Raw genomic sequence first — 18,769 nt, 5'->3', positions numbered from 1 at the left:
GTGGAATAGTTTCTAATTAGAAGAAGTCCAAGTGAATGTCAGAGTCAACTAATTATTTCATCAGCCAATTAGGGGAACCAGTGATTTCACCAAGATTACAAAATCAATGAAGGGGAAGTGCAAACATTTTGATTTAAAGTGTTTCTAACATTAATTGAAGGGCACATTTGTCACTGGCTCCGTATTGTTAAGCAGCCCTTTGTGGTTCCCTTCTCTCTCTGTATCTGCAGAGTCCAGCCCCAGTTGGGCTTCTCTGAATGAACAGGCACCAGAGGCTCTCTGCTACTCACAGTCTTCCTGTCCTCCTTGGCATTAACTACATATGCTAAACCACAGGGTTTTTCTTGCCAGATGCTCACCTAGCAAAACAAAAGAGAAATAGAGTGATATTTTTTCTGAGCTGAAAATTGAGGGAAAGAAAAATTAGCAAGACCACCTTCTGCCTTGAATGCCCACATCAGTGAGCACGCCAAGAAGAAGACCACACAGAAAGAAGTCAGAAGCCATATCTCATTTAGGACCAAGACTGCTGTTTTGCAGCACTGCTACAAGGCTCAATACAGCTTTATTTGCCCATGGTTAATTCTCTGTGCACAAGCAAATCCTCTGTTGTGTTGAACTCTCAGTCCTCAGATACAAGTTCCCCATCTCCCTTCTCTATCATCTTCTGATTCCTTGAATACTAGCACTCCTTATTACAATAAATCAAGTTACTGAAGCAGGAACTCAGATGGCAACAACACACCTTCTATTAGCTTTAGAGTCCAGCAACTTAAAATGCGCATCCCAGATGTCCCAGACAAGCATCACTCTAACCTCTCACTGCCCTTAGCCCCCCTGCTCCTGTGACAGCATGCAGTGACACAATTCCTGTGGGTTAGGTCAGTGCTAAATATAGAGGCTTCACCAGCATGCCAAGACTTGAGCTTTTGTCCAGGCTCCTCAGAGGTGGGTCCAGCCATCATGTGACCTTTTTCCCCAATGTTCCAATAGCAGCTCCCAGCAGAATGTTCATAGCTACCCACAGCTGGGACATGTGCAGCAGGGCTGAGACACAACCAGCCCCTGTGTTCATCTATTTTGATACACTGGAATGGTCATGATCCCTTGGGAGTGTTAATGCCTGAAAATATAACAGCATGCTGTGAATGTCAAGAACATGTCCCACAAACTCCCTTATGCCAGTTCTGAGTCTTGTGACTCAAATCCACTCACAATTCAGAAGAGCATGTAATATCATGACTTTCAAATTATGTAGATAGTCAGTTTAAAAAATGCCTGTAATTTCTTTTGAATAAGGCCAAAAGTTTGGGCACTTTTCTAGGACTTTACCAAAATTCTCCAAGGGTAGGCATACCTTCTGCTTTGACTCATTTGACTTGTTAATTTCCAGGATTTTCCAGAGATTCATTTTCACTTACAATGTGAGCTTTATTCTCATCTAGTTTTGATATTATGAATTCAAAATAAACTCACAGAAGCAAAGTTTGAGTTAGGGACAAAGACCATAAAATAGAGAAATAGAAATTAAACTGGAAAAATAGATCACTAAAAAGTAAAAAATACAGCTGTGAAATTCTATCATACATTGTCAGTTAAAAACAATTTTTATTTTAACTACTCCTATTTCCCATTAATAGAAGTGTTTTCTTTGTCAACAGCCTAGTATTGGGGATAGCATCCAGACAGCAAAAGCCTTTCTTCCTGTTGGAAAAGCAAGTGCAGCCCTAGAGAGCATCACGAGCCTGCAACAACTAGAGAGTGCACATGGATAAATGATCTTTGCCACGTCATTGTGACAAGCCTTAGTGGACACCTGCATTCACCACCCTTTCTGTGAGGATTTCAGAAGCCAGTGCAAAATCCAAGCTGTTATTGTGATGCTACAATTGGTACTGAATGGCACATGAGGGCCTGGTGGGATCCTCTGCACTACCCCAGGTCTGCTGTGCCATGCATGTAAAGTTTAGGTGATGTTGCCAGGCTAACATCATTAAGAGACCAGACAAAAAAAAGAAAACCAAACCAAAACCAAAAAAAACCACAAAAAGCAAACAAAACAAAACCAAAACCCGAACAAACAAACAAAAAACCCACCACAAACAGTCCAAAAAAAAAAAAAAAAACCAAAACCAAAAAACCCATCCATCTACTAGGAGCTGACTTGTGTACCTTTTGCATGTGCAAAGGATAAATGGACACGTGGAGCTGCTTCTCTCTTCACTGATGAGACCTCTTAAGTACACTATGACAGCTCGGACCTCTAAGTTACACTGAATTAGCATCCACATCATACAGGTGGGTAAATATTCTAATTTCTGTTTACATGTTGACTCCACATGAATGAGTCTAAGCAAAAATCGTATTAACCCGAGTGATAAAAATGACAATGTTTTCAATGTGAAGAACAAATGTTTGTTGACAGAGGAGACGTTTTCTAATTTCACAAAATGTGTGTTCCCGTCTCCCTGTTGCAAAACTTCCTATCCACTCAAGAAAACAGAAGGATACCATGACAAGGAGCAAGACCTTCACCTTTGGCTTATGAACAAATGGCAAATGCAGACACAGACATTTTTCCAGATGGATGCCAGAGGTGGAATTTTACTGATGCATTCCTCATGACTGCCCCAACATTGACTGAAGGCTCAGAGAGCAGGCACTCATTTAAAGTACAGACGGACTTTTAAAGTGGATTCTAAACTCTGCCCTTTCAGAATCATTCAGTTTATTTTCTAAAATGTCTATAGAGCCCATGATAAGGGACTCAATTTAAACCTGGTGCCATTAGTTTTTTGCTACTGCAGTACATATTAGAACCTCCATCATTGCCATTGGCAAGTTTTTATTGCTTTTTTTCTTATTAAAAAGAAGATAGAACTGTGAATGATTTTAAGCAAATCCTTTTTATTGGTAAGACTTCTTACATGTCAAATAATAAAATGCTTAGGTACCCCCTACTGAAGAGAGGAAAACTGTAACAAAGTTAATTTTATTGGCTCACACTTGGCTGCATCATCACATAGACTGGATTTCAATCTACACCCGAGGGACCCCTGGGGGCTTCATGACCTTCTTTCACAAGAACCAAATGGTTTCTGCACATCATTCCATAAATCTAATGGAAATATATTGACAGCTGTAAATTAAATCTCATTGCATTAGACAGTGTTGCAAAAGCAGTAGTTTAAAGCCTCAAATGATTGTAATCAATGATCCTAACACTGAACACTGAGTACAACCCAGTTTGCTCGCTGTGGGGATCATTGCTGCACAAGTCACTTTGTATTTTTCCAACAAAACAATCAATATTGACACAGTTTAATGAAAATTAAGGGAGTGGATGCATCTGTCATTTGCCTCTTTTCCACGAATGAATGCCTTGTGATTCTGGGCTGGGCTGGTATGGTCTTCTGCCTAAGCTATAACACAATAAATTTTAAAATATGGTTGAATTCAAGGAAGAGCAGAACAGGTTATCATCACCAGAGTACTGAGCACTAATAAATAAAAATTGTGGTATACACAGAAAAGTCTTCACATCACTCTCCAGTATTCACCATCTTTTTAGTATTTTTACAGCTCTACTGGTACTTTTTTCATTTTGGTTTTGCTCAGAAAAAGCACAAAACAAATTTTAAATAAGAATTTGGGTTTTTTTGCATCGATGCTCAACTCTCAGTAAAGTAAGAAAGTAAAACATTTAAATATTTTTGCAGCTCTGTATATAATTTTCAGTGTATTTTCATAGCTTGCCACTGTCTTATTTCACTGAGCTTAAGGCCAGAAAGGGTCTTATATCTAGTATTGCTTCTTATGGACCACTAAATTTCATCCATTTCTTCCTCCATTGAACCTGTCACTGTGTCTTTAAGTGTGTATTTTATGTATTTCAGAAAGGCAATTACTGTTGATTTTAAGACATAAAAGAGACCATCCAGCAGAGGTTTTGTTCTAATTCTTAAGCATCTTCACCATTAAGTTATGGTGAAGATGCTTAAGAATTTTCTCCTCCCTTAATTTCTGAACAGGAGCCAAGGAGCAGCTCTTAGCTATTCTGTTTCTTTATAGACACTAAAGAACATTTTGATACTCAGCGTCCACTTAATCAAATTACTTTGGCTTTATTGATAAGCTAAGCAAATTCCCATGGTCCAGTCCTTTCTTTCTCCTGCCTCAGCCCTCCACACACCCTCCCCAGGACTGCAAAGCCAGCACAGGCAACCAGACCAACTCCTCTGGTCACCTTCTGTCCCTCAGCTGCTTTCTCTTTTCTGCCTGCATGGTATTGATGCATCTGAGTGGTGAATTAGTCTAAAATACCCTGGTCCAAAAGAAAGAAAAGAATCAAAGGAGGAAACAATGCAGATCTGGAAAGGGTAGGCTTGCCCTTTTCAGGCAGCACTCTGGTTTATGCCAGCTTCATGTGCTTGTGCAGTGGTGAGATAAAGCACTCTGTTCAGCTCATCAGTCTTTTTTTTTTTTCAAATTTCTCATCTCAGGTATTTCAAAATCACTCTTCAAGTACAGATTCAGGAGGCAAAGGTCACCTAAGAGTATCAATCCTGCTGATGGCACTTGCCAAAGCAAAACCACCTGCCAACTGGTATTCATTGTTCTCATATTCATTACTCTCCTCTTTTCATGGCCACAGTTCTCATTCACCTTTTCCACAGTACTGGACAAGGACTCAGGTGGAACAGCTTTCACATTATAATGTTTAAATAGTTTTCAAGGTTATTTGTCTTCCAAGATACAGTTCCCTCCAGCAACAGCATCCTAAATTACTTAGAAAACATGAGAACATCTCCTATAAAGTGAAATGTATGTTCATAATTCTCATATAGCATGATTTCATATGTGTGTCCATGTATAAAGATTAGCCCAACTTTCACAGATGTTGTTTAATGCAATTGACAAAGGGAATAGTTTCTTGCCTGGATATATATTTTTTGAAATATTTAATCTTCCTTTTAATAATTTTCATATGCAGAAATGGAAAATTAAATGTTAGGAAAATTAAATGCTTAATGTTAGAAAGCTAGATTTCTTTTGTGGAGAAATCATTGCACCACATGTGAATTTGAAAAATATTTCTTTGCCCTCACATTTTATTCCTTCTCTCCTTTTTGAAAGCTATTTCTCATGCATTTGAATGATGAATTTTCCCTACTGCACGTGGAAAGCAATCTGCAGGTAATATTTTCACATCAAATATCCATACCATCCTTGAAACTGTACATACTGCATTTTTAGAAATGCAAAGTACAACTTTTCCAGACAGACTAGGAAAGAAACTGCCAAGAAGTTTCATGCTTATGGACCAGCACAGCACCGCCACAACAGCCAGGGTGGAGGTAAAGGGCAGTGTCTCCTGCCTTTTCAGCTATATCAGGCATTCAAACACACTGATGAAGCAACCAAAATGACTGCTTTGTGCTCCACTCCCACAGAGAATGAAAGGAAACAAAAAGAGCAATGTCATTACATAAGAAATGACAACTGTTCCTCTTTTAATGAATATTGAAATACCATTAAATCAAGGTAATTGTAGACCTCTAGAGTTTATGATTTGGCTTTTAAATGGGTTTGTGTTTCATTTCTTCCCCACACTACCCTATAACAAGTGAAATTTCTTAATAATCTATCTTATTAATTATTATTCATGTTTATAGGACTCCTAAGTAGACATCAGCTGATTCAAAGGTCTTCTGGTGGTCTTAATTGCTATACATGAAAGATTTTTAAAAAGCAAACTTTTGCCTAAAGGTTATGTAAGATAACCTAGTATGAGTCACTGAAAGTAGCATTTTTATGGGAGTTTGCAGTGATTTTGCTAGTCTTACAATAAAGCTCAGAGAGGCAATCAAGTGTTATGCATGATTTACATGAAAAGTTGATGTCTGTTGGTGCTACCTGCAACCATATTAAAAAAAATAACACAAATGAACTCAGGATAGGAAAAGTTTCCTTAAAAGACCAAGGTTGTCTGAGCAAAAGGAAAATGCTGCCATGAAGCTGGTAAGAACTGAACTGTTCCTCCTATTGCACCTTGCTCAGCTGTCCCCAGCAAGAGAATTGGCTTTTCTTGGAAGTGGCATCAGAACCATCTTAGCATTCCGTCCAACTAAGGACACCCCTTTTGTACACAGGAGTAGAAACTGCTTCTTCTTGATAAGAAAAATCTTTCCCTCTTCAGGCTACAAGGAAATTTTATCAGTACGGGATTTAAGACAAAAAGCAGATGAAAAGCACTGGTACAACTATGTGAGGATTTCATACTGCTTCCTATTGAAGTAATAAAACAGGATTTGTAGAGAGAAAGTATCTTTTCTTTAGGCAAATTGATAATAAGCAGGAAAAAAGACAGATAAGAATGAGACCTTTCTTATCTAAAGAGTTTATTAAACTCTAAAGAGTTTATTATCTAGTGCCTCTCTGCAAATTTGCCTTGTTTCTTTTTTTCCTCCAAAATCCTCCAACATCCCATCCACATGGAAGCAAATTCCACAGAGCCTCAAAATCAATGATGAAATCTTGAAGTGATACACTGAAGTCTCTCATAGTAACTGCTGTCAACACCAACCTTTTTCAGGGATTAACAGTTTGAGGCTCATTGGTTTCAGAATAGAGGGGTGGATGAATGTTCTGTTGTGGTAAAAAGACTTCCCAAAGCTTTACCATATTCTGAAAACATAGTTTCACATTGCTCCTTCTCATATAATGACAGGAGAGAGAGAAAAAAGAAATCAGGTTCAGTTGTTTTCTTATGGATGATAGCGTTAATTTGAAATTAGGAAACAATCTTCATAAAAGACAGTTATATTCTAAATGGAGCAAATAATGACTAGCCCTAAGAGTGGAAATGTATCTATGCAGAGTAGGGCTTGCTGTCTCTGTTAACCACCACTACATGAAAGCAAATTCCTGCAATACTTTCAGTGTAGCCATGCAGTTTCAAAACAATGTGCATAAAAAAAGATTACTTTTATGTGAAGCAACCCTGCCGGTCTCCCAGACTGCAGATACACCAGTAATGTGCCTTGCCTCCTGGCATGCTCAGCAGTTTGCAGCCTGGGATAGAAGTTACTGCATTCTCACACAACTCTGCTCATTTGGGACATGAAGCAAGACATGCAATTAACTTCCAGGAGAAGGATTTTCAACTGAAGATTAATTACTGGGAGTACTGCAGTCCACTATTCTAATTGCTATTAGGCATTAGGAATGTTCTGAACATATAAGAATGTTAGACCAACAACGTCTTTTCAATGGAAGTTTTATACTTGAATGTCTTTGACTTGGATTAGCAGGATAATTCTGCAAACATTTTACATATAACAGGTTTTATACACATAATCCCAGCCTAGTGTGATATATACACGCATCTCAGGCTATAGGTTTCTTTTAAAGAAAATCATTGTATCAAAATACCCAATCAAATGTTATTTCAGCACCTCATGAATTATGCATTTCTCAGTTTCATAGGTAGATACACACAAAAATACTAGAATTAGGCCAGTCAAGGGAGGTGATTGTCCCACTCTATAGTAGGAGTCCTAGTAAAATATCTGTAATTGTATTCAAATATCTGTATGTAGGCCTTGCCCTGATAAGCCCCAGTTTTTTTTTGATGGCTGCAGCTGTGATGTCCTTAATTGGGCTGCAGTTGTGGCTAATGAAGATAACAGTGATAAAAGGGGGTGGGTTTGGCCAGTCAGGGAGAGCCTGGAAGGAGCCCTGACTGAGAAGGAGTCTGTGCTGTGAAAAACTGCCCCCAAGAAATATCACCCAGAAGATATGGGACTCTAGAAATGGGATATCAACAACATGAATACAACACCACTCTGCTGTGCAATGCTGTGAGTTCCACAATGTAAGAAAGATATAAAGCCATTGGAGAGTGTCCAAAGGAGGTCAGTGAAAATCAGGAAGGGGTGGAGGTGACGACACATGAGGAGCTGTTGAGGTTATTTGGTCTGTTCAGTCTGGAGGAGACTGAGGTGAGGCCTCATCAAAGTCTGCAACTTCCTTGTGAGGGGAGGAGCTGGGGCAGGTACAGATTTCTTCCCTTTGGTAACCAGTGACAGGACCTGAGGGAATGGCCTGAAGTTGTGTCAGGGAGGCTGGATATCAGGAAAAGATTCTTCACCCAGAGGATGCTTGGGCAGTGGAACAGGCTCCCCAGGTCACAGCACCAGCCCGACAGAGCTCAAGGAGAGTTTGGAAAATGCTCCCAGACATTGGGGCTACCCTGTGCAGGTCCAGGAGTTGAACTTCGATGATCCTGATGGATCTGAACCTTCTAGCTCAAATTATTCTGTAATTCTATGATTCTAAAGTGTTTTTGACACAACACATCTCTCCTCATACAATTCTTTTTTTTTTTTCAAAGCCACCTTGAACTACTGGGAGATCAACAGCCCACCTGTAAAAAGAAGTTATGGTTGCATAGATGAAAATAAAATTGTGAGTGTCAATTAGAAAGCTCTGAAATGGAATATGAAAGTTATCAGTCATCTAAAATGTATCCAAAGTTTGTCAACTAGTCTGTAATTCTGTAATCACAATTTATAAGGTAAGAAAATAAACTTTGCGTATTACAAAAGAGCGAAAGAGAATGAAAAGGTATTAACTGCAAAATAACAATGAATCAGCTGGAGGAAGTAATTATTCACCTTTCACAAAGATGACTTTACAGAGCTACTAGGTGTGTGGTACATGTAAACACAGAATTGCTGATTTTTGTTTCAATGACTGCTTGTGCCCTCTGCTTTTGCTTTCTGCTGTTTTCTGTACAGGACGTCAAAATCCATGGGAGCTGTCCCATTAGCACAGCCTATACACTATGAAGCAAAAGGAAGCAAACTATTGCCATAAAATCAAATAAGAATGGAAAGCAACAGCTAAAAGCCAGGGAAAAGGGAAGCTCTGTGGGACACTGTGTTGCACTGAACATTACAATGCATACTCTGAAAGCATTGGACTTTTTCAGCAGCACTTGTGATACCAAGTGCTCTTTTCACGTGAAATTTTTATATGATAAGAAATGCTCTAATAACTTGTGTGCTTAAACAAGGTTAGAAGCATGACCTGCTGTGTGCATAAACCTGGATAATGTCACTGACAGAGACAGATGTGGATAAAACTCTGCCAAAAGTCATCCTGAAGAAACTGGGACACGCAGGAAATTTTTGATAAGGAGAATTATTTCAGAGAAAAAGAATATATATGCTATAATGCAAATAACACATTAATTTCTATCCTTCCACAGACTTGGATAGGGTTAGTAACCTGTACCCAAGCATTTCAGTCAGTTATTGGCATTACATGGTGCTGGCTGATGCCAGGGGAGGGATGTTGTAACTGAAGAGTTTGAGTTTCTCAGTTACACAGGTAAAGCCCAAAATTCGGGGACTGAAATCAGAATTGAACTCCTCTGTCCCACACATATACACTACTGTAGTTCTAAGTACCAGTTCATGTATGACTTCCTTAACACTTTGTTCAGCAGTGTAACAATTCTGTATTTACTTGCTAACAACCTGTGATTTCAGAAGACTGTGCCTGCTGTTTTTCATGCTTGCAGTATTTCCATTGTTACTGTAATCATATGCATGTTTTTAGTTGCTATCAAAACTTTTGCTACGGGAAATTATCTCTTCACTAAAGTATGTGCTTTATCCACTTGCCCTCCTTGCAAGTGCCAAATATACATAAATTGTTGGGCCAACATACATAAATTCAAATCTTAAAAAAAGAAAAAACAAGGAGCTATCACAAAGAAGTTTTCCTAAAAGCCAGGGACAGAACCTGAAAGAAAGAAAAGTGCCACGCTTCTCACTTCTCTCTGCTCCCTTGCAAAGCTTTTCTCTAGAACCTAAACTAGCACAGAGCAGCTTGAGTTTGTGCCTTGATAAAAACTTGCTGTACCCATTTCAGCTGCAGGCACTGCAGCCCACCCAGCAGAACTCCACAGCTCCCTTTGGGCAGTAACATCCCGGCACATGGTCTTGGTACTAGGGTACAAAGGTTTGCAAATGGGAATGGATAAAAAGATGAATTCTAAGGCATTCAGCAGTAAACAGTGAATTGGTAGGTTAAGGAAGTGATGTAAATGGACTTTGGATGTAATTTCAGATTTTTATGCAGGATGAACCTAAAAGTGACACAGGATTTAAAAATTACAATTTCTTAAGTTGTTTTGAAAGTGGCCTTAATGGGGATTTCCCATGGTTACTTCTTCCCCTTCATGATACATTAAAAAAAAATCCTAGCCAAACACAAACAGACAAAAACTCAGTCAATCTGAAGACCAGTCATTTTCCAGAAAAATAAAAATCTTTCAGTATAAAGAATCCCATTTGTAGACATTCCTTTCAACACCAGATCAGGCTGGGATCTGTCTGCACATTGTGGAATACACATAAGGAAAAAGACATTCTGGAAAATTCACAGTTTACCAATGTTCTTCATTAGCAGATTTTCCCCCCCTCTTCATATCAATCAAAAGCAGACTGGGATGTTTGAAGGGCCTGTCAGGACTCATTTTGGCTAGAGGTGGGCTGGAGTTTCCCAAAATCTAAAGATTAAATATTGAAATAACATCCCAGCTGTCTTCAATCTTGCAGGATGTTGATACAGATAAACAGCGTGACAAAGTGAGAAATGAGGTCAAGGCAGACACAGTTCCTGCCAGCAGGATTGCAGTCTGCTTACAGTAGGATGCCTAAACAGAGGGAAGTTAGAAATAACATAATCAGTTGCTTATCAGACCTAGGAACCAGTGTAAGTCTGATAGGACTACTGTCAGAATTCCTATGCTTGGGGAATTCAACAGCAGTTTTGTCCCTATGAATGATTACTGTAAAAAATTATTCGAACAGCTCTTCACTCTCACTTGGCTTTGATGTGATAAACCACAGTCTGAATATGAGCAGGGATTAGATTTCAAATAAAACCAAAATGAAGACAAAAAGCTGACACATTGGGAAGAGGCAGTTTCCAATAACCAAGACCTGGGCAAAAGAGACACCCTTTGCTGCTGCTGCATTCCCTCAGCTCCCTGCAAACGTCTGACAAGAAACAAATAGACACCTCTGGGTGGCCTCACCAGAAAACACAGTGTGGAATCAATATATCATGAGTTAGACACAACTGCTAGAATGAGCAAGTTTCCTGACAAGATCCATTTCTTTTCAGCAGACCCTGGGTCCCTGAGGTAGCCAGGAGCTATGGGGAGGCTGTGGCAGTCATGCTAAACCACATTTCTTTTCCTCTGTTATAGCCTGATTCCCTGGGTTGCTGGAGCATGTCCCACTGAGGGGTAGGAGCAAAACTTGCAATTGGATTCTGTATTTGGCAGGTTGCCAAGGCACAGACCCATAGGGAACCTTGCTTTCTGAGAGATATTCAAATACTCTTGAATTTTCCTTTTTCTCCACGCCCTTATGGTATTTAAGAACATCAATGTTCTACAGGATTAGTACTGGTAATCTTACCTCAAGTTTTATCAGGTTTTTACAAGAGCTATTGGGATTTTAAAGGTGTAAATTTTTGTTCCAAAGGTAACTTAATCTTTGATGGTAAAAATAATTAACTATTTTTAATACCTATGGATAAATGGATAAATCCCATTTAGTCACAAGCAGACCTTTCTTTTTTTCTTTTTTCTTTTTTCTTTTTTAATTTTCACAAGCATTTAAAGTGATATGTGATTAACCAGTGACCAAAGTTATAATATACCATGGACCCTCTGCAAATAAATAGAAATTCTTTGCCTTAAGTTCTAAAAATGTCTGGATTTTTATTTGAATCAGATTTCAAGGAGACAGATAGGGTCCAGTGGGACCTATAATTTGTCAAATATATGCAATAAATGCTGTCTCTTACAGAAATTGCCTTTTAACACAAAAAAATACATCACAGAAAAGCTCAGAGATGAAGCTTCCCAGCAAACGTCTTGGACCTTAGACCCTGATCTACAAAGGTACTGCTGCTGTGGACAAAAGCTAAAGCCCAAGGGATGCCCCAGGAGTGGCCACTTCAGCAGGAGGATAAGAAAAGGCACTAGAGGAGGGCTGTACCCTTTAGAGAAGCTCTGCCATCAGCACGGTGACAATGATGTGCCCGCAGTCTGATATGACTCCTCACACTCACACAGAGGTCAATGCCAGCAGAGAAGAGCACACTCAGCTTCTTTCTGCCAGCCCACCACTATGGTGGGTCACTCTGGAGCCTCTGACAAGAGTTGTTTGGTAGCTTATTTGCAAAATGAAGGAAAACTTCTGCTCATTTGTTCACCTGCCTTGTCTGCTGTTTCTGAAGGCAACACCCCTGAGCAGTCTCCAGGTAACACACAGAGGAGATGGCTTGTTCTCTTTATTGTTCTTCCCCTTTTTCTCTGACCACTGTCATCTTGCTACATTATTTCTAGTTTCTAGGGTTTGAGTTCTTCCTCACTGCTCCATTTCTTACCTTTCCCCAAATAAACTGGTTATATTTCATGCTCCCATTAAACCACTGGATATGCTTAGCATAGACATAGTCAGCCACAGACATAGCTGAATTTCTTCAAGGCAAGAAAGATTAATTCTAGCCCCAAGGACTTTGTATTTATAAGTGTAAACTTTAGTGAAAGCACTAATTCAAATAAGGCCTGATTATTTTATTTCCATGGTTTGGATAAATTTCTGATCTGAAGAAAAGACACCAAGGCGCACACAGTATTCCTTTTTATCATCAACTATCATTGTGATCTAGCTCTTCTTTTTGGAGTTGGGTTTTTTTGGAGTTTTGGCCTTTTGTCTTTGCTTGCTTTTTTACAGTGAGAAATCATGCCCATCAATTCACTAGTGTTGTCAAGACTAAATGGCACTGGAGAGCAAAATCACTGGCTTTTGTTGACAGTCTATTTAAAAAAGAAACCTCCTGTCAGGTAAGCTATATTCACACAAGTGGGAGTGCTCCAGTTCTGTTGCTGCAATGTTGAGTACAACTATATTAACTATCCTGTATTTCCCTTGGTTGAATTATCTACAGGAATATTTACCACATTTCTCAGGCCCAGGAAGAGTTGGGATGCTGTGGACATTGTCGTACCTCTTCTTTCTCTGGATTCACCACTTTAGATAGTAAATAAATGGAACTGCAAGCGACAGGGATTGCTGTTGGGGACCATCAGACAAGCATAAAACATGAACTGAGGTTCAGTAAGTAGTAATGACATGAACAAAAAAAACCCCAAAAGAAACAAAAACAAAAACAAAAAAAAAAGACCAAACAAAAACAAGAAAAAAAAACAAAAAAACACCCAAAAAAACCACAATAACCCCCCCCACCCCCAATAAATGTTAGAAGAATATTCAGCTTGCAAAACCAGAAGGAGGAAGTTTAGGAGTTAAGCTAGGCTATGCAGGACTCTTCATCCCTTGTGCATTTGCACTCTGATGTAGCTTTAATTAAATTACCATATTTTATTGTTTCCTGTCTCATTCAATGAGCAAGGAGTTAGTCTGTACATATCATTGCTATTCATAGTATAGCCTCTGGACTTATTCTCCATACATCAGTTAAGTCTAGACTGACTGGAGAAATTATTAATTTCAGTATGGACGCCTTTTGCAGTTTAAACAGGCTGTTTAAAATGCATCACAATCACAGATAAATATTATGTTTGTGAGAGTAGGCATCATATCTATTCTACAGGTAGGTAAAGGAGCCATAAAGAAATTTACACTAATTCTATTTAATATTAATCCATTCAAATTATTCTATCTACTTGTATCAGAAAATTTATTTCTAATTCTACATAGCTTGCAAATTTTTTTTTAAATTAAAAACCACTTAGCAATGCATTTCTTGTACACATTTTTCCAGATTGAAAATTGTGAGAAAAAACAAAACTGTTATCACATTGCATCATACTGACACCTGTGTATGTCATCAGCAAGGTAGGACACATCAGATCTCCTTCACAGACCTGTGTCTCTGCACCTGGCAGAGTATCTGACACGAACAGCAAGTTATCTTTCTCTGCTTGGGCCAGCATCAGGGGAGACTGGCAAACTTCATCATCAGGACCTTCCACATGAAACTGTCTGAAGTGCTTTATAAATATGGATGAGTTTCTCTTGTGAAATTAGGCAGCGTGAGTCACCCCATTCCTTAGCCAAGTAACTGAAATGCAGAGACATGGATTTTAAACTCCCCAAATTATTGGAAGTGCCCTTTAAGTTTGCAAGCCCAGCCTTAATCTTCCAGAGCACTTAACTTTTTCTTTCTTTTTTTTTGTTTTTTCCATTCTTTCTTGGTATGAAATGTACTCACACTGAAGTCAGCTGTCAGCATGTTCACTTGATCTGCTCTCAGAAATGCCCCTTAGGGCACTTGAAAAATTGGGGGGTACCTCACCAGAAACCACTTATGCCATTGATGTCACGCACAATGTCCATGGCCAAGGACATGAAAGAGACCAGTTCTGTGATGTGACATTTGGCATCTTTGGTCCTGAAGCAGTATCTTATTTTCTACAAAGATATGCCTCTGTCATAGATATTTATTCCACCACTGACAATAGGAATCTCCCCTGGATGCTCTATGAATAATTTTAAATTTTTGGTATGGGTGCACTTCTGCCCTTCAGAACATTAATTTCATTGGACACAAACTGGGGGAGGAGTGCCTCTGTATCAGCACCCACTGTCTACTTTGTACTGTGTCTTCCTTTGAAAAGATAAAAATGTGCCACAGCCAGAAATGTGCCACAGGATATTCCAGTCAGGTGCCCTGCCTGGACAAGAGGATCCCTCCCTCTCAGACCAGGCAGGGACAGCATTAGCCCTTTAGTTAGGAGGTTATGGAAGTAATGGAGGTAATGAGAAGCTACAGCCTCCAATCTCCTCACAAAGATTTTAGAGTACCTGATGTTAAGCCCCAGCAAGCTGCTGCATTTCATCCTTGTGAAACTAGAGCAGGGTTGCACAGAAGTGGCCAAGCCTGGGCCTACTGTGAAACAACAGTGCTGCTGGAAACAAGAGTAGAAACAACTATGAAGAGGAGACTGTGTTGGCTCATTCCTAAAGAATTTCCTCCAACAGCCAGTGTAGATTGGGTGAAGCTCCTGAAACCTTTCAGAGGAAGAGAGGTAAATGGCACATTTGCATAGCATAGAGACACAATTTGATTCTTCAATACACTCATAGGGGGGGTTATTATATATCTCTAGCATTACAGGAATTTTTATCTAATCATTTTAAACTTATTTCTTCATGTGGTTTCTGTCGCTGATTCTCACTTGGATATCATTAAATGGTGAAAGCTGACAGAAGTTGCTGTCACACATTAGCTGTCACACAGGGTCTCTAAAAGGGACCCCTTTGTAGCTTTGAAGATCATCAAAGAGGATGGATGCCCTGAACATATAAGCATCATGTTACAACCTTCATGGCCAAGTCAGAGTCTTCTCAGGGATTTAATTCCAATAGGGCTGGTGAGAGCACTCTGGCTCCTGACATCTCCCAAAGGTCACTCTGATGGCTTCTGTTCCCAGATATAGTCTCCTTGCTAGCAGGAATAAGCTGTCCTGAAGGTCAATATTTCTTCTTTCAGTCAACCCCCCACCCTGAATGTCAGCATTTAGTCTAGAGATATCTTCATATAGAAATATCTCCCATTTTGCTTTTGACAAAGGCTTGAGTTCATTACAGGATGAATTACCAGTTTGGTGTGAATATGATCTTTTACTTTGAAAACATACTAATATCTTTCCTATGACTTTCAAGTTCTGGCTTTGAAAGGATGCAAGATTGATCTTCACAATATTTTAAAAAGAACAGCGACAAAGAAAGGTTGAAAGTCCTCTTTGAGAATTAATTATATATTTTAAATAAATCATATTAGAGATGAAAGGCTTTCTTAATGCACATATTTGAGGTAAAATTCTCACTCCTTTTAAGCACCAATTGAGTAAAAGGACTTATTGGAAAATGGACAGAACAAAAGGAAAAGATAGAAAATTTAATATTAGTGATATTTTGAGATCTTTTAGGAAAAAATCATGTAATATACTTAACAAAGTTACAGAGAAATACTATCTTTCCATATATAAGCTTGAATAATACAATAAAACAAAATAATTAATTGAAATAAGTTGATAAAAATGAAATTAATTATTCTAACTAGATTCTAATCTAATCACACCTTCTAATAATAAACTCATGAAAAAATGAGTCGACTCAGCCTAATCAGAGAAAGTAAATGCATACTCAACTTATTCCCTTGATCAGTCAACATTCATCATAGCTCTTTATGCTCATCTCTGCACTCAACAGCAGCAATAAAAAATAAGAAAAAAAACAGCAACAAAAATAAGCACCCATCTCACCCAGAACTGTTTTTTAATCGCCCAGTGCCTGAAGAAATTGGCTGAAGCACTACTAAAGGATTGCATTTTTATTTTTATTTTTATTTTTATTTGAAAAGAGACTGACAGGCTGATGTAGCCTCACACATTGATGGTTTGTCCTGGAATGTGATGGGTTATGTGCTGCAGAAGGTTAGACAGCCTGCATAAACAGGGAAGCACTGGAATATGAACAGCACTGAAAGTTTAACCTTACTGAATATTTGCTGTTTTGCTGTCTCAAGAGACCTGCCTGAATTACATCTGGACAGTTTAATCTTTTTACTTTTTTTTTCAGTTTCACAGAACCCTGGATAGACCATATCCTTATGGTAACCATTTAGGGCATTTTTTATTTATTAGCAACAGAGTTGGGACCCTCTTTGCTACTATTTTGCCCAGTTACAGTTCTTCAGCTGGGTTTTTATTGACTAAGACAGGACTTTCTGTATGTGTGAATACTGATTTGGGAACTCAGAAATTTTATCCCACTTACAAGCAAACGATATTCCCAAAAGTGCAACCTGACTGCGAAGTTTTCCATACCTTCAGAGAAAATATTTTTTTTGAAACTTTTATTTTCTTCACATTTGTGCTTCTTGCAGGAAGACCTGCTGCTGTAGACCTTGGAGGCTCACTCAGCAGAGCAGACCTCGGGAAATCTGGCAGAGGTCTTTGGTTGTGTCTCCACCAGAGTTTCTCAAAGCTGAGATCTTTACAAAACATTTCTGTTTCAACAGACTGTAGGATTTCCCTGTAGCTCTGGAAAGCTTCCAGCTTCCTTTGATATGGATTCCATTTTGCTGGATGGAAACCCTTGGCTTGAGCCCAAGAAGTTCATGCACTTCCTAGTCTGAATTCAATTCAGGCCTTTAAACTAAAAATATTTCTTTCTCAAGTTTTATCGGACTGGGCCCCTCATCCTGTTATAATACAAGGCAGTGGAATTGATCCTTGTCAATTTTACAACAAGTGCACAAAAATCTGGGGAATGATATGTGCAAGCTACCTGGAAGCTTGTGTTACCATGATCAGGGTCATTTCTTCTCTCCCATTCCCAGCATCATTACCATTAGGACTTGGTTTTGGCTGAGAGGCAAAGGAGTCTTTTAGACCATTTTCTTCCTTTCCTCAGGCCTTCTGCTGATTTTTTCTGCAACACTCTCCCTTAGAAATAAAAAAAAAAAATTTCCTTTTAATTAAAACGTACCGACAAAGGTTAGCTTCAGTTCTTGCCAGGCATCAGTCTGATGATTTGTACTGGCAATTTATCATCTGAGTCACTTGCCAGCAGGGACAAGAGTCCCTGAAACTAACCTCTCCACATCAGGCTGAATTTCATTACATTATTTTTCCAGTAAAGACTTGCTTCTTAAGAGGAGAAGAAAAGGTTATAAATAGGTTAGACACATCTCAAGCCCTTGGGGGTCATTGTCACAAACTTAGTTATTTCTTTAATCCTGCCTAGCAAATAGCATTTATCATTCTTCACATTCTGCATATTTTAACTGAGTACCTGACTTCAAAATTATTTAATCACATTTTATCACCATGAGCATTAATATCACTCCTAATTAACTACAAAATAACTGAAATATTCTCACTCTAAAACCTTGGGAAGTCTTAGTGAAAAATTTTCTTTAGCACACAATATTTCTAAATTTTCTAGGTCTGAAAAACTGGCCTAGAAAACTCAGATGAAAAGATTTTTTCATAATAATTTTATTCTTCCTTCTCAAACAGAAATAGCTACTTTCCTGATGCTCACTTGTTTGTGTCCTATGTCCTCAGCAGGTATAGAGAATTCTGCAGAAAGAAAATAACTAGAAAGGACAAAAAAATTGATACATTTTTCCAAATGTCTTAGAGCACTGGCTTGGTATTCAGTCAGACCAGGTGGATGACAATACAAGCACATTCTTGCTTGCAGAGGTCAGTAAACAAGAGGCAGCTCTCTCTTAATTTAGTAAGTTAGCTATTGAACAGAGGTGCCAAGATCTTCCACTCAGATGGAAATATCCCAGAGAACTGAAGCAGGGATATGGTACAGCTTTCTACAGAGACAACATAAAATAGGCAACCTGCACTTGTGTTTTTGCTTTCTTGTGTCATATCAGGGAAGTATCAACAAAATAGGAATGACAAAATATATGATCAAAAGCCTGGACTGTTGTCCTCTGTACAGGTCTAGCCTGCATCCTCAAAGCCTTCATTTATGGAGTGAGTTGTCTCCTCACTATATTTTTCTCAAGAGGGATCGCTCATGTTTTTAAGGTGAGGTTACACTATTTCCTTGGAAAATGTGATCTGAAGTCACTTTTATGAAATAAAAGCTGCCATGAAGACTTACTGTTTCCTACAATTCTT

General features: G+C 38.8%; 1 long non-coding RNA gene across 1 annotated transcript in view; it reads right to left on the bottom strand.

The window, feature by feature from the left end:
• Positions 1–339: 339 nt before the first annotated feature.
• The window catches only part of LOC134416727 (uncharacterized), a 31,018-nt gene continuing 12,588 nt past the window's right edge, over positions 340–18,769 (bottom strand). Inside the window, exon 3 of the long non-coding RNA XR_010027348.1 lies at positions 340–359. This is a non-coding gene — a long non-coding RNA (uncharacterized LOC134416727). The remainder of the gene's footprint in view (positions 360–18,769) is intronic.

Source organism: Melospiza melodia, chromosome 3 (genome assembly GCF_035770615.1).
Source record: "Melospiza melodia melodia isolate bMelMel2 chromosome 3, bMelMel2.pri, whole genome shotgun sequence".
NCBI classification, from domain to species: domain Eukaryota; kingdom Metazoa; phylum Chordata; class Aves; order Passeriformes; family Passerellidae; genus Melospiza; species Melospiza melodia.
Note: the sequence above shows the minus strand (reverse complement) of the source record. Positions and strands in the feature narration are given on the sequence as shown.